At 48.6% G+C, this 13651-nt stretch overlaps 1 long non-coding RNA gene across 2 annotated transcripts; it reads right to left on the reverse strand.

The window, feature by feature from the left end:
- Positions 1 to 842: 842 nt before the first annotated feature.
- LOC125551049 lies at positions 843 to 5475 on the reverse strand. 2 transcript variants are annotated; one of them, XR_007302163.1, is made up of 3 exons: positions 4849 to 5371; positions 2899 to 3514; positions 843 to 1189 (listed from the first exon to the last, which is right to left on the reverse strand). It is a non-coding gene; the product is annotated as an uncharacterized LOC125551049 (long non-coding RNA). The 2 variants fall into 2 exon arrangements; XR_007302162.1 differs by having other exon boundaries at positions 843 to 3514; positions 4849 to 5475.
- Between the last annotated feature and the right edge of the window lie 8176 nt (positions 5476 to 13651).

Raw genomic sequence — 13651 nt, forward strand, 5'->3', positions numbered from 1 at the left:
TGGTTGCCGTCGCCAAAGGACTTCATGGGGCCGTCTAGCCCAAGGTTTCTATCGTACGAGGCCTTTGGGTTGGGATTTAGATTTTGGAGCGACGGCGTGCGGGATTTGGCTGCAGAGGATCAGAGGATTTGGGGCAGCACGAAACGACATGGGGACCTCGGTTGAGGATCGTGGAGGACGGACTTTCGGGAGTTTGCTGCAAAATAAATGGTTGTTAGGTCCAAAAGCGGGCGGCTAATTGTAAATGTTCCTGTTGCTGCACGGGAGGCGCATGATTTAGTGTTAATGGCTAAGATCACAGGGATACATGGATACACAATAAGCTCGGATTCACGAGATATGCTGCCATCTTCTAAGCCAATGAAAATGGAAGTCTTTTGCCTCGTTTCAAAATAATTAAATAAAACATCAGCGAGAAATAACATCCTTGGGCCAGCACCTGACTAAGTTGAAACGGTATTGTTCCACGCCTTCCAAATATGCGAAGGATATTACCGATGTTGTCTTGGGCTTGCAGCCCTTCGGGTGGCATCACTTGCCAAACAAAGGAGAGATTGGTAGGAATCGAAACGCCGAGGATTGACCAAATCACAACAGCAAAATTGCGGTCATTTTTTCATATATATACATGAAGTGTCAGGTCACAACATTGCTGAAGCGGACTAAAATTCAAGAGAATGGATGAGAATAGAAATGATGTAAAGTCAGTTCTCGGTTTAAAATGGGCATAAGAAAGTAGTATTTTAGTAGATCTGTATCGGAATGCACAAAGTCTTAGTAACTGCAATACTAATTTACTAAGGAAGAGCTGCACAATTTACTCAAGTAAGAGCTGCTCAATATTGTAGAACAATCTGTAATAGGATCATGGGAATTATATGTTGATGTGTACACACCTTCACAATTATATAACTCTATGTAACAATGCACAAAGGAGTAGCGGCCGCAATATTAATTTACTCAAGGAAGAACTGGTCAATTATGTCATCAGAACAAACTGTAATAGGATGGTGCAAATTCTGTAAACCTTGAACGGGGCGCATAGTACCTTCCAAAGCCTATTAACATCAAGATGTAATAAGGCAAGAGAAAAATGATTGTAACTATCTTCTAATTGTTCAAACATTTGAGAAAGCTTAGAGAATCCGTCCTGCTGCATTTTTCTCCAATGTTCTCTTCCTTCTTGAACCTGCAAAAATGAAGCATGTTCCACAAACTGGAAAAATTAGTGTTGTTACCAACAGACTTCCATATTATAAGAGGTATTCTGGAAGTATTTATGCTAACTAAATTTAGAAAAGACCAAAAGTATAATAATTTAGCAGCCCTATATAAGACTTGTTTCAATCCTCATGGTGCATCTCGAAGCCCTGCAATCGAAACTGGAACATCACTCGCACTGAAATCTCCAAACACCAGTTGATCTAACTAATCGAGCAAGTAGTTGTCCTGCACTGCAACCCCTAAACACCAGTTCAGTTATCCATATTATACACATCCCTGCTACTACAAATTCTGAAAAATGAGAAATTGGACCCTCAGCAACAACTGACATAAAGGCTAAAGCAGAGCAATCAACCATTACTTCTGTCATGGCACAAAATTTCTAATAGAATCACATCTAAGAATGTCAATTGGAAGGAGAGAAAGGAACTCTAGGAATTCATGGTGGCAGATAAAGCAAATAAAATAATATTGTTCAGGAAACGAGATAATATCGGGGACACGAAAGGTTGTTCCGAGATGTTCCAGACAATCTAACAGTTAGACAACACACAAAAAAAAGGTTGAATCAAAGAGAAACAAAAAACAAGATTACAATATAAACTGGTTACCTTTTTTTGCTTAGGCAAAGGCCGACATGAACATTAGAAACCAAATTGAACTTATCTTTTTCTATGTAGTAAAAAACTGAACAAGTGTCTGTTTTTCATCGGAAGAAAAAAATGCTAGGAGAGTAATATGCTTATGGCAGAATTAACATTGATAGCAGAAGAAGATACATACTAGAAATGTTGGACTAAATTTAGCCAACTTCACTAACAATGTAGAAATTGGCTTCAGTGTACTAACATAGTTATTTTGGATATAAGCAATCAACCACGAATGTAACATCAGAGATATCTGACCATTTTAAGTAACGAAAAAAGATCCCAATAGGATATCACAACATAGAGCTGCATTGACCATTGGACCAAGCTCTGAGTAGAGAACCTACATTTCATATCCAATAACTGAAATTTGTGCGATACATCCATAAAGGAATATTAGCAGGACAGGCAGCGCTGGACATATTGTTTAAGCAAATAAATAGTCACTACTTTCTTGTGTGCAATGGAGCAGAAATTGGTGATCACAAGAGCAGAGTAGTCATGGTTGAGCCTGTTTTGACTTTATTTTCTTATTCCACTTTGGAAAGGACAAAAGTGAACAAAAGCAAGCCAAAAACATATAGTACTCCCCCCGTAAACTAATATAAGAGTGTTTAGAATACTAAAATAGTGATCTAAACGATCTTATATTAGTTTGCAGAGGGAGTACCATTTAATGCCTCACAACAGTTTTTGCATGGCCAGTTAACCCTGAAAGAAGAAAGTCTGTGATATTACACTTAATATGTAAAAGAGGCTCAAACACAAAATTAAATTCAAAATAAAAGTAATGCTCATGTAGCATATTTTGTCTTTACAACACAAGACAGTACCGTCAAACGTTATATATTAGCTAGCTAAGTAGGAATCTCTCATTGGACTGTGCCTCTAAATTATACCATGGAGGCATGAAACTAAGTATTTTTGGTCAGGAAAACAAAGATGCCCGCTTCCGCACCATGAATCGCAAAATTTTCATATAATTGTACTCACAAAGCTATTTAAACATAGAAGGAAACAGTAGTACCTTGTATATTTGTACAACCTATCAAGAACAAAGTTGTGAATTAATCTCTTCGTATTGATGCCCTCATCACCAAGCCCACTATCACTAATGCCTTCTCTTCCGGCACCATAAGTAGTGTGATCATTTTAGAAATATGACCAGTTATATTCTACTTGTATCTATCTCTATCTTGCGGTTCCACTGCTCACTGTCGTGGTTGCACTACTCATGTCGGATTAGAGTTATGGTGCCCTGCGAAACACGAGCAAAGTTTGAACAATCCAATGGTTATATTCTACTTAAGCTGGGACCACTATGCATGATATTTTGTATGAATCGCTATGAGAGAGAGCTGAACAATTATATAGAAAATTGGGTGTCGTATTCAATTGTACCCATGGAAAATATATTATGATCTCTAAAGTACAGCAGTGTACAAAGAAACGACAACCAACGAAGGAAGTGGAGGCGGACGCTGACAGAGATGACAAACCCAAGTCTTGGAAGGATGACAGGCGGATAGATATCTCATCTCTACTTCTGCTCATCTCCATTTATTAAGACACGACAACATATGTATATATATATATATATGATGTGCGCCCAACTCTGTCTTGAGCATTGCCCGCTGCTAAACCTGCACATGAAAAAACTGACAAATGTTCTTATTCTTGTTCTGCCTTATGCAACTTCTACATAATGTGAATAGGAGTAAGCAGGTGTCGTATCCAGAATTTTTTTGACCATTAGTAACTTCTACATAATGCATCATATTCTGTATGTAATGTCGAAGTATCGACATCAAGATTACATGACAGAAAGTGGGAATTGAAGTGGCCAACTAACCAAGCCTAGGTGAAAGGAAATCTTGAATCTGTCCATTCATGTCTGATACAAAGAACTGATCATTAGCACTGTAATTCACACAAATATAGCTATTTTTGTTTTTCTTATATTAATCCAAGAAATACCACTAATACAATTTATCAAATTGCGATACTGACAAATTGAGTTCCATTGCCCTTCAGTGTTTAGCAGTTGCCTTTTAACGGGATTGTAGATAGCCTCAAAAAATGGCATATCACTTTTCACTTACTTTCGAAGTGTCAATGCAGAACTTTGTGTGACACAAACCCTAACTTTTCTGACATGCAACGCTCCCCAGGAACATGGGAGATCAATGGGTTCGTGTGTGTTGAAATAGACCTGGTCCCAGAGTATCACTCATCAGAACGACCGTCCAAGGCACAGATCATCCAACATCGGCAATAAAATTGAACAGGCTACAACAGAGGTAAGGGTAGGATCTAAGGGCAACTCCAACGGTGACACCGACTTTTTTAGCTCTGTTTAGTCCCACAAGCCAAGGCTGTCTTGATGCTCAAGACATGATTGTTTCAGCCAGTCATCATCATCATCGCCCCTCTTTTTGGTCCAAAAATGAGGTTGCCTCTGCACACCTAGCAACATGACCATGATACCCCGTTACATGTGTGCACACATCCAGCCATCAAGCTCAGGAGCTGCTCATACCCGGAGTCAACCGACCAAACCCCCACCATGCGGACGGCATGTCAGACAAACACCATACGGTTCCCAGCCAACACCACACCCGAATCCAAGGCAACAGAACGGCGGTCGCTAGCAGCGGTGCGGAACTGACGTGGCCGCCAACCCGACGATTGGCCAGTGATCCAGCAACGAGAGCTCGCCTGATTCAGCATAGGGTTTGGGTTGTAATCAAATGTAACAAAATGATGAGGTGAGAAAGATGGTCCAGCCTGTGTCTGAATCATTCAGCCTCTCATTATTTTGAGAAAATAGGCTCAAGACAAGGTATCATCTATCAGCCTGCTTAAGTGAGTTTCGTAGTGGAGTGTTCCTTGCAGTTCAGGAGCACACCACAGATTCTTGGTCATTCAAATAAAGAGCTTTTTCTCGGAGAGAGAGAGAGAGGGATGGGGATCGTACCGGATCCAAAGCAACAGGTAGCCAAGCTGCGAGAAATCCATCGACGGCGGCTAAGATCCCGCGTCGGCCCGACCAATCCCTCGACCGGAACGCATCACGGGCCCCGCCGCTCGGTCCCCAGCCCGCGCCGCCATGGATGTCCCCGCCGCACGGGACGGGCGGTGACCCAGCGAGTCCGTTGGTCGGGAGCCTGGATTGCGCCGGTGGATCCCCCCATCATCGCCGCCCTTCGGGGAGGGGTGCGGCCCCAGCTGACGTGAGCCGGGTTGGCCACTCTCCCATCCGACGCCGTGCCTCCTCTCCTCTTCCTATCTTTCTCCCTCCTCTCTCTCCCTCTCATCTTCTCTCTCCTACAGATCTAACTGAGCGCCGCCGCTGTCGCCCTTTGCCTGCAGGTCGCCGCCGTGGTGGGATCCGGGAAGGAGGAGGGGTCAAAAGGGAGGAATGGTGCGGCGGCTATGAGAAGGAGCAGATGGCTGTGGACGGGGGGCTAGGGTTTGGTGCGGTTATGTCCAATGGGCCCCTCGCCCCTGCCACAGGACGTGCGACGCGCGAGGGAAGTGTTGGAAATATGCCCTAAAGGCAATAATAAATTAGTTATTATTATATTTCCTTATTCATGATAATCGTTTATTATCCCTGCTAGAATTGTATTGATAGGAAACTCAGATACATGTGTGGATACATAGACAACACCATGTCCCTACTAAGCCTCTAGTTGACTAGCTCGTTGATCAATAGATGGTTACGGTTTCCTGACCATGGACATTGGATGTCGTTGATAACGGGATCACATCATTAGGAGAATGATGTGATGGACAAGACCCAATCCTAAGCCTAGCACAAGATCATGTAGTTCTTATGCTAAAGCTTTTCTAATGTCAAGTATCATTTCCTTAGACCATGAGATTGTGCAACTCCCGGATCCCGTAGGAGTGCTTTGGGTGTGCCAAATATCACAACGTAACTGGGTGGCTATAAAGGTACACTACAGGTATCTCCGAAAGTGTCTGTTGGGTTGGCATGAATCGAGACTGGGATTTGTCACTTCGTGTAAACGGAGAGGTATCTCTGGGCCCACTCGGTAGGACATCATCATAATGTGCACAATGTGATCAAGGAGTTGATCACGGGATGATGTGTTACGGAACGAGTAAAGAGACTTGCCGGTAACGAGATTGATCAAGGTATCGGGATACCGACGATCGAATCTCGGGCAAGTATCATACCGCTAGACAAAGGGAATTGTATACGGGATTGATTAAGTCCTTGACATCGTGGTTCATCCGATGAGATTCCTCGTGGAACATGTGGGAGCCAACATGGGTATCCAGATCCCGCTGTTGGTTATTGACCGGAGAGTTATCTCGGTCATGTCTGCATGGTTCCCGAACCCGTAGGGTCTACACACTTAAGGTTCGATGACGCTAGGGTTATAGGGAATAGATATACGTGGTTACCGAATGTTGTTCGGAGTCCCGGATGAGATCCCGGACGTCACGAGGAGTTCCGGAATGGTCCGGAGGTAAAGATTTATATATGGGAAGTCCTGTTTTGGTCGCCGGAAAAGTTTCAGATTTTATCGGTAACGTACCGGGACCACCGGAAGGGTCACGGGGGTCCATCAAGTGGGGCCACAAGCCCCGGAGGGCTGCATGGGCCAAGTGTGGGAGGGGACCAGCCCCAGGTGGGCTGGTGCGCCGCCCCCCCCCCCCACAAGGGCCCAAGGCGCCTAAGGGGAGGAAGGGGGGCAAACCCTAAGGGCAGATGGGCCTTAGGGCCCATGCCTGGTGCGCCTCCCTCTCCCCCTCCACCTGGCCGCCACCCAGATGGGATCTGGGGGCTGAACCACCCCTAGGGAGGGAACCCTAGGTGGGGGCGCAGCCCCTCCCCTCCCCCTATATATACTTGAGGTTTGGGCTGCCCAAGACACACGAGTTCCTCTCCTTCTTGGCGCAGCCCTACCCCTCTCCCTCCTCGTCTCTTGCGGTGCTTGGCGAAGCCCTGCTGGAGTACCACGCTCCTCCATCACCACCACGCCGTTGTGCTGCTGCTGGATGGAGTCTTCCTCAACCTCTCCCTCTCTCCTTACTGGATCAAGGCATGGGAGACGTCACCGGGCTGTACGTGTGTTGAACGCGGAGGTGCCGTCCGTTCGGCACTAGGATCTCCGGTGATTTGGATCACGACGAGTACGACTCCTTCAACCCCGTTCTCTTGAACGCTTCCGCTTAGCGATCTACAAGGGTATGTAGATGCACTCTCCTTCCCCTCGTTGCTGGTTTCTCCATAGATAGATCTTGGTGACACGTAGGAAAATTTTGAATTTCTGCTACGTTCCCCAACAGTGGCATCATGAGCTAGGTCTATGCGTAGTTTCTATGCACGAGTAGAACACAAAGTAGTTGTGGGCGTTGATTTTGGTCAATATGCTTACCGTTACTAGTCCAATCTTAATTCGGCGGTATTGTGGGATGAAGCGGCTCGGACCGACCTTACACATACTCTTACGTGAGACTGGTTCCACCGACTGACATGCACTAGTTGCATAAGGTGGCTAGCGGGTGTCTGTCTCTCCTACTTTAGTCGGATCGGATTCGATGAAAAGGGTCCTTATGAAGGGTAAATAGCAATTGGCATATCACGTTGTGGTTTTGCGTAGGTAAGAAGCGTTCTTGCTAGAAACCCATAGCAGCCATGTAAAACATGCAAACAACAAATAGAGGACGTCTAACCTGTTTTTGCAGGGTATGCTATGTGATGTGATATGGCCAAGAAGAATGTGATGAATGATATGTGATGTATGAGATTGATCATGTTCTTGTAATAGGAATCACGACTTGCATGTCGATGAGTATGACAACCGGCAGGAGCCATAGGAGTTGTCTTTATTTATTGTATGACCTGCGTGTCATTGAACAACGCCATGTAATTACTTTACTTTATTGCTAACCGGTAGCCATAGTAGTAGAAGTAATAAGTTGGCGAGACAACTTCATGGAGACACAATGATGGAGATCATGATGATGGAGATCATGGTGTCATGCCGGTGACGATGATGATCATGGAGCCCCGAAGATGGAGATTAAAAGGAGCAATATGATATTGGCCATATCATGTCACTATTTGATTGCATGTGATGTTTATCATGTTTTTGCATCTTATTTGCTTAGAACGACAGTAGTAAATAAGATGATCCCTCATTAAAATTTCAAGAAAGTGTTCCCCCTAACTGTGCACCGTTGCGAAAGTTCGTCGTTTCGAAGCACCATGTGATGATCGGGTGTGATAGATCCTTACGTTCGAATACAACGGGTGTTGACGAGCCTAGCATGTACAGACATGGCCTCGGAACACATGCGAAACACTTAGATTAACTTGACGAGCCTAGCATGTACAAACATGGCCTCGGAACACAAGAGACCGAAAGGTCGAGCATGAGTCGTATGGTAGATACGATCAACATGAAGATGTTCACCGATGTTGACTAGTCCGTCTCACGTGATGATCGGACACGGCCTAGTTGACTCGGATCATGTAATCACTTAGATGACTGGAGGGATGTCTATCTGAGTGGGAGTTCATAAGATGAACTTAATTATCCTGAACATAGTCAAAAGATCTTTGCAAATTATGTCATAGCTTACGCTTTAGTTCTACTGTTTTAGATACGTTCCTAGAGAAAATATAATTGAAAGTTGATAGTAGCAATTATGCGGACAGTAGAAGGCTCATGTACTTAATGCAATGCTAGGTGTGCTGGACCTCGAACGTGGTCTGTGGATGTTGCGAACATCTCACATACACGTTTTGATGACTACATGATAGTTCGGTAATGTTAAATGGTTTAGAATTGAGGCACCGAAGACATTTTTGAAATGTCGCGAAACATATGAGATGTTTCGAGGGCTGAAATTGGGATTTCAGGCTCGTGCCCACGTCAAGAGGTATAAGACCTCCGACGATTTTCTTAGCCTGCAAACTAAGGGATAAAAGCTCAATTGTTGAGCTTGTGCTCAGATTGTCTGAGTACAACAATCATTTGAATCGAGTGGGAGTTGATCTTCCAGATGAGATAGTGATGTTTCTCCGAAGTCATTACCACCAAGCTGCTAGAGCTTCGTGATGAACTATAATATATCAGGGACATATATGATGATCCTTGAGATATTCGCGATGTTTGACACCACAAAAGTAGAAATCAAGAAGGAGCATCAATTGTTGATGGTTGGTGAAATCACTAGTTTCAAGAAGGGCAAGGGCAAAAAGGGATACTTCATGAAACGGCAATTCAGCTGCTGCTCTAGTGAAGAAACCCAAGGTTGAACCCAAACCCGAGACTAAGTGCTTCTGTAATAAGGGGAACAGCCACTGGAGCAGAATTACCCTAGATACTTGGTAGATGAGAAGGCTGGCAAGGTCGATAGAAGTATATTGGATGTACATTGTGTTAATGTGTACTTTACTAGTACTCCTAGTAGCACCATGGTATTAGATACCGGTTCGGTTGCTAAGTGTTAGTAAACTCGAAATAAAAGGTTGCGGAGTAAACGGAGACTAGCTAAAGGTGAGCTGGCGATATGTGTTGGAAGTTTTTCCAAGCTTGATGTAATCAAGCATCGCACGCTCCCTCTACCATCGAGATTGGTGTTTGCGTTGAGCATAGACATGATTGGATTATGTCTATCGCAATGCGGTTATTCATTTAAGGAGAATAATGGTTACTCTGTTTATTTGAATAATACCTTCAATGGTCTTGCACCTAAAATGAATGGTTTATTGAATCTCGATCGTAGTGATACACATGTTCATGACAAAAAGATATAAGATAGTAATACCACACAAATGTGGCACTGCAATTTGAGTCATGTCGGGATAAAACGCATGAAGAAGCTCCATGTTGATGGATCTTTGGGCTCACTCGTTTTTGAAAAGTTTGAGACATGCGAACCATGTTGTCGGCGTTCTGGGAACGGGGGTTCCCAGACTTGCCTGCCTCCGGCCTGCGGCGTGGCTCAAAGGGGGCCCGGCACGGCCCATCTTCATCAACGCAAGACTCAAGACCCTCGCGAGGGGCCAAGCCTCGCGGGGCGGACAACGTGGAGCTTCCTCAGGCGCGGCCTCGTCAGGCTGGCTCGCGAGGAGGCGGAGAGATCAAGGCGGGGTACCTCGTGAGGTGCCCGTGACGCAAGCCATGACGACTCAGGGTGCCAGGCGGGTGCCAGCTCGCGCAGCGTCCTCCCTTTCCTCTTTGGTGCAAAGGGGGCAAGCGCAGCCGCGGAGTACCGAGGCATCAGGCAAAGGTTGCCATTTCGGTGCAACGAGACCAAGACCAGGGGGACTATGAGACGGAGGTCACCGTGGAGCCCAAAACGGCGTCATCACCAGAGCTTTGCGCAGGCGAAGACTGCTTTTGTCAGGATAGTTGATACTTGCTGTCCCCCTTCAAATTAGCCCGCCATTGTTGGCTCCCTTCCCGCTCAATATTTGGGAAGAGGACCAGGGCCTCTATAAATAGGACCAGCCACCCACATAGCAAGGGGGTTCGGTCGGTTGAGAGAGAGAGAGAAAGATAAAGGTGGCTGAACTCCTCCCAGCAGTTCATTGCCCCATTCAAGAACAGACCCTCGCGAGGCTGTTCTTCTTTGTATTGCTCATCATCATCAGCCCCAAGAGGCAATCCATCCACCACACACCGGAGTAGGGTATTACACCACAACGGTGGCCCGAACCAGTATAAACCTTGTGTCTCTTGTGCAGTTCTTTCAGTAGTCTAGATCTTTGCGAGACGGAGAGGTAGAAGACGTGATCTCTGTGCGCACCCCAGTGTTCGAACCTTAAGGGTCTGCCGGAACCCGAAATTCGACATTTGGCGCGCCAGGTAGGGGTGCGCCGGAATTCGTCTTCCACCGCCCCGTTCTCCTCCTACCGTCGCATCCATATCCGACGCTCGTTGGGCCCGCGCCGAGCGCCGGGCCGCCATCGCTTCCCGCGTCGCCCAGACGGCACCCGTCGGCGGACGTCCTCGTCGTTCCCCGTCGCCCGCCATCAACGCCGCCACCGGCCCGGCGGGGGGCGAGCAGCAAGCGTCGTCTCAGCATCCATCCGTGCGGCAAGATGGCCGCACCGCTACTCCATCGCTCACACCAGCTGTTTCTTCGCCCCGCGCGCTCCACACACCCTTGGAGGCTCGAGCTGCGCTCATCGTGGCAAATGAGCTCCTGCGCTACCGTCCAGTCGACGACGTCTACGAAGAGTGGCTCGACCGCGTCGCCGAGCTCGTCCGCGCCGTGGGGGGCTCTCCCGCGCCGTCCGTTCCGCCGCGCCGCACCCCGCCCCGCGCGGGCAACGAAGCTCCGGGGGTAGGGGTGGGCATAAAAACCGAAAACCAAAGACCGGAGCCGAAAAAACCGAGACCGAAGCCGAAAAAACAGATAACCGAAACTTCGGTTGGTCGTTCGGTTAGCAAATAGCAGAAACCGAAATTAATTCGGTGAGTTCGGTCACTGGAGTCTGTTAACCGAATCTCCCGAATGAACCGAGTATTTTAGTAGCAATATATTATTAAAGCCCATCCAGCTAAGCCTAATAGCCCATCCACGTTAATTGGCCATACCGATCAGTAAACGACAATGTTTCCCAACCTTTTATTCCCCTTAAAAATAGATGTCCTGGCCTCATGCAATGCATGCGATGGCCCACTTCCTAACCGCTTTGCTACCCAGCAGATTTTTATAGTCGCACCTCGCACGATGCACCACGAGACAAGCTTGCACTTCTCAGTTCAAAAAAAAAGTCTGGCGTCCAGCGCTCAGCGCCCAGCGGGGTTCTCCGGGGCCAGTGCCCAGCGGCATCTGCTCCCTCTCACTCGCGCGCTTCTGCATCTTGTTTTTTCTGCCCTGACATCCTTTGTCGCTGGGCTTCAATCTCTGACGGCAGGTGCTACTGAAGTGTATCGGTCCTGCTCGGTCAACCCGAGAACTGAACCGAATTACTGCTGCACCGAATCCTCGGTTATCTCTTTTCTAGATAACCGATCGGGTAGCATATTCTCTAAACCAAAATTAAAAATAACCCGAAATACCGAACCGAATAGTTCGGGGGAACCGAATGCCCAGGCCTATCCGGGGGCGTACCAGTCGCCTCCTCTCCAAGAAGATGCCATGGCTCCAAGGCGCGTGGCCCCTGGGCGGAACCCGCTCCGTCAGGTGCCAGCGCAGCAAGAACGGAGCTGCCAAGAAGTCCCTCGCCCGCAAGGAGCTGCCCGGGCGCTCCCTACTCCGGCACGCCGTGACCCTGCTCCGGCTCCGGCACGCCAAGACCCCGCGCTGCTCCTAGCTGCAGCGCGTGGGGACCCTCAAGACCGAGCTCTCCACCAGCCGAAGCCTTTTGTGGCCACCGCAGGCTGCCGTGCCTACACCACCGAGCTGCGTAGCGTCGCGTGGCCCGGCAAGTTCATGCCAGACCTGCCTCCTTGTTACGACGGCACGATTGACCCTGCAGAGTTCCTCCAGCTCTATGAGCTGGGCATCGAAGCTGCCAGCGGGGACGAGAAGGTCATGGCGAACTGGTTTCCCATGGCGCTCAAGGAAGGAGCTCGCACCTGGCTCCTGAATCTGGCTCCATGCACGATCTCTTCCTGGGACCAGATGCGCACCCGCTTCATCGCCAACTTCCAAGGTACTCGCGACTGGCCACCCGCCGTGAGCGACATGCGCCGCATCAAGCAACAACCCGGAGAGACCCTGCAAAAGTACATCCAGCGCTTCAACAGCGCGCGCCTCAAGATCCCCAAGGTGTCTGAGGAGACCATCATCTCAGCCTTCTCCGATGGTGTGCGCGATGTCAAGATGAAGGAGGAGCTGGCGATGCATGAAGACCTGTGCACCTCCCTGGAGCTGTTCAACTTGGCGACCAAGTGCGCCAGGGCTGAGGAGGGACGCCTCTCCCTCCTCGAGCTGCCTGCCGCAGACCCAGAAGAGAAGAAGCCCAAGGCCAAGGACGTGAAGCGCAAGGGGGCTGTCGTGCTCGCGGCAGAACCAGACACCAAGCGGGGCAAAGATCTGCCTGAGTCCTCCCGGGGCGGTCGGTACTGTGTGTACCACAACCTCCACACCCACAACACCAACGAATGCCAAGAACTCCGCGCCGTGCGAGAAGGAAGGATCGGCCGTCGTCCCGAACGCGATCGGGGCTACGGCCGAGGAGGAGGAAGAAACGTAGGACGCTGGGAAGACCGCGGCCCGCACCAAGGGTGGCGCGATCAACCTCACGAGGATCGCTGGCGAGACCTGCCTCACGAGGCAGACTGGAGGGATCAGTCTCGTGAGGATCGCCCACAAGGCCACGCAAGCCTCCCTCCACTGCCGCCTCAGCCAAGGAGAAACGAGGACCGCCATCAAGACGAAGGGGTTGGGGGCTTCCAGGAGCCACGCGCAATCGCCTGCATCCTGGGCGGAGCACAAGCCCCAGCCTCCCAACACATCTTCAAGCAGTTTGCCCGTGAAGTGAACGCAGTCCTCCCCAGGCTTGAAGCAACGCGCCCTCTTAGGTGGTCGGCATGCGCCATCACATTCAGCTCAGCGGATCAACTCAAGTGTTCGGCCACAGCCGGAGTCCTCCCGATGCTTTGCTCCCCAGTCATCAGCAATGTACTGGTCACCAGGACCCTCATCGATGGTGGGGCAGGGCCCAACGTCCTATTCGTGGAAACGTTCAACAATCTCCAAGTGCCTTACGACCAGTTTCAGCCAACCAAGCCCTTCTCCAGAGTCACCGACGGTTCCACGGTCCCGATTGGGCA

The sequence above is a fragment of the Triticum urartu genome, chromosome 4, assembly GCF_003073215.2.
Source record: "Triticum urartu cultivar G1812 chromosome 4, Tu2.1, whole genome shotgun sequence".
NCBI classification, from domain to species: Eukaryota; Viridiplantae; Streptophyta; class Magnoliopsida; order Poales; family Poaceae; genus Triticum; species Triticum urartu.